The sequence below is a fragment of the Pseudophryne corroboree genome, chromosome 4 (genome assembly GCF_028390025.1).
Source record: "Pseudophryne corroboree isolate aPseCor3 chromosome 4, aPseCor3.hap2, whole genome shotgun sequence".
Taxonomy (NCBI): Eukaryota; Metazoa; Chordata; class Amphibia; order Anura; family Myobatrachidae; genus Pseudophryne; species Pseudophryne corroboree.
The window spans coordinates 20,757,936-20,760,958 of NC_086447.1; the positions used below are offsets into that span (position 1 = coordinate 20,757,936).

Sequence of the window (3,023 nt, forward strand, 5' to 3'; positions counted from 1 at the left end):
ACATGAGAGTATGCACAGACAATTATTTTTCTTTTTTTGCATTAAAGCACAATTTTTAATAAAGGAGAGGTTAATGATATAATAATTAGCACTGAAAGTCATCTGACACGATTTGAAAGTAAAATGTTGTGCACTGAAAGTAAACAAAGATCTTTTTACTTTGAGTGGACATCATTTTCTTTCAAATGAATTTGATATTTTGCTAAATGTACAAAACTTTCTTACAAATTTGACATTCAAAATGCATTTGTAATTAATAAATGCTACTTAATATAGCTGCTGAGATTCCTGGGCTCAGTCTCAAGGTGAGGAGGAGAATGTGGGATAGAGAAAGAGAGAATAGGCAGGCATCCTAAAGATTTTGATGTGCCAGTGCCTGACTCACCCTGAGCAACACTTGTTTCAAGCTTTTAGCAAATTTTCTGAAAAATTAAACAACCATGTGGTTGTAGTCAGCAAGATTTGAACCTGCGCGGGGAGACCCCAATGGATTTCTAGTCCTTCTCCTTAACCACTCGGCCACGACTACCTCTCATGCAATGTGGTGTTTTCACAAAAGTTTCTCTATGGGTTGAGCTACTTAATTTCAGGCTGTGAGGACGACTGAAGTAATATTGTATCAGAGATGATTTCCATGGGAAGTTAATCCTGACCACAGTGACCTGCGTTAATGATTTTTAAAATATAACTTGGAGAATGCTTTATACTTGGTATAGTTATGGGTTTGTAAAATGTCAGTACTGACATCTAAGTTTATCAAAGCTTCATCCTTTGAGCCAGAATTGAACCAGCGACCTAAAGATTTCTGTACCAACTTCCTCTACAGTCGTCCGCTCCAAAAGCTGAGCTATCGAAGGATTCCATTTTTGTACACCTGTGATATTACATGCTATTAAAATGATTGAGCGTTAATTTTTAACATTATCAACTTTCCAAGCAAAATGAAAAATTACTTGACTACACAAAAGAGATTCAACTACTTATTCCTGTGTTGCTTTATCACACAAATTGTCATGTTTAATCATTTGGAAAATATCACTAATAGTTTGACTTATATTGGTGCAATTACTATCAACTGGCTACAGAGCTAGTTTGGAAAGCACTTTCAATAGATTTTTTAGTGTAGCCAAACTTACATCAAGATTAGAGATGCTTGAGCCTATCAAACCTTCTACACTCTTTTGAATTTTGCTTGTTTTGTAAACTAATCAAGTGTTCCAGGAATGATGGGGATATTCCATTGTTTGTTCTGATTTGACAATCCATTTTGGACAATGAGCGGCCCTTTTGAGCTAGTGAAGATAATTGTGCTACATGAGAGTATGCACAGACAATTATTTTTCTTTTTTTGCATTAAAGCACAATTTTTAATAAAGGAGAGGTTAATGATATAATAATTAGCACTGAAAGTCATCTGACACGATTTGAAAGTAAAATGTTGTGCACTGAAAGTAAACAAAGATCTTTTTACATTGAGAGGACATCATTTTCTTTCAAATGAATTTGATATTTTGCTAAATGTACAAAACTTTCTTACAAATTTGACATTCAAAATGCATTTGTAATTAATAAATGCTACTTAGTATGGCTGCTGAGATTCCTGGGCTCAGTCTCAAGGAGAGGAGGAGAATGTGGGATAAAGAAAGAGAGAACAGGCAGGCATCCTAAAGATTTTGATATGCCAGTTCCTGACTCACCCTGAGCAACACTGGTTTCAAGCTTTTAGTAAATTTTCTGAAAAATAAAATAAACTTGTGTTCGTAGTCAGCAGGATTTGAACCTGCGCAGGGAGAACCCAATGGATTTCTAGTCCATGGCTTTAACCACTTGGCCACGACTCCTCTCATGCAATGTGATGTTTTCACAAAAGTTTCTCTATGGGTTGAGCTAATCATTTCAGGCTGTGAGGATGACTGAAGTAATATTGTATCAGAGATGATTTCCATGGGAAGTTAATCCTGACCAGAGTGGCCTGCGTTAATGATTTTTAAAATATAACTTGGAGAATGCTTTATACTTGGTATAGTTTTGGGTATGTTAAATGTCAGTACTGACATCTAAGTTTATCAAAAGCATCATCCTTCGAACCACAATTGAACCAGCGACCTAAGGATTTCTGTACCAATTTCCTTTACAGTCCTCCGCTCTACCAGCTGAGCTATCGAAGGATTCCATTATAGTACATCGTTGATATTACGTACTTTAAAATGATTGAGCGTTAATTTTAAACATTATCAACTTTCAAAACAAAATGAAAAATGATTTGACTACACAAAAGAGATTCAACTACTTATTCCTGTGTTGCTTTATCACACAAATTGTCATGTTTAATCATTTGGAAAATATCACTAATAGTTTGACTTATATTGGTGCAATTACTATCAACTGGCTACAGAGCTAGTTTGGAAAGCACTTTCAATAGATTTTTTAAGTGTAGCCAAACTTACATCAAGATTAGAGATGCTTGAGCCTATCAAACCTTCTACACTCTTTTGAATTTTGCTTGTTTTGTAAACTAATCAAGTGTTCCAGGAATGATGGGGATATTCCATTGTGTGTTCTGATTTGACAATCCATTTTGGACAATGAGCGGCCCTTTTGAGCTAGTGAAGATAATTGTGCTACATGAGAGTATGCACAAACAATTATTTTTCTTTTTTTGCATTAAAGCACAATTTTTAATAAAGGAGAGGTTAATGATATAATAATTAGCACTGAAAGTCATCTGACACGATTTGAAAGTAAAATGTTGTGCACTGAAAGTAAACAAAGATCTTTTTACATTGAGTGGACATCATTTTCTTTCAAATGAATTTGATATTTTGCTAAATGTACAAAACTTTCTTACAAATTTGACATTGAAAATGCATTTGTAATTAATAAATGCTAATTAGTATGGCTGCTGAGATTCCTGGGCTCAGTCCCAAGGAGAGGAGGAGAATGTGGGATAGAGAAAGAGAGAACAGGCAGGCATCCTAAAGATTTTCAGTATTTGTTAGCATTCAGTTATGGGGCAGTTGTCT

General features: G+C 34.9%; 1 non-coding gene across 1 annotated transcript; it reads right to left on the reverse strand.

Annotated features, from left to right (window-relative positions):
- Nucleotides 1-2,078: 2,078 nt before the first annotated feature.
- On the reverse strand, nucleotides 2,079-2,168 carry TRNAY-GUA (transfer RNA tyrosine (anticodon GUA)). The gene is given in 2 exon segments: nucleotides 2,079-2,114; nucleotides 2,132-2,168. It is a non-coding gene; the product is annotated as a tRNA-Tyr (tRNA).
- Nucleotides 2,169-3,023: the final 855 nt, after the last annotated feature.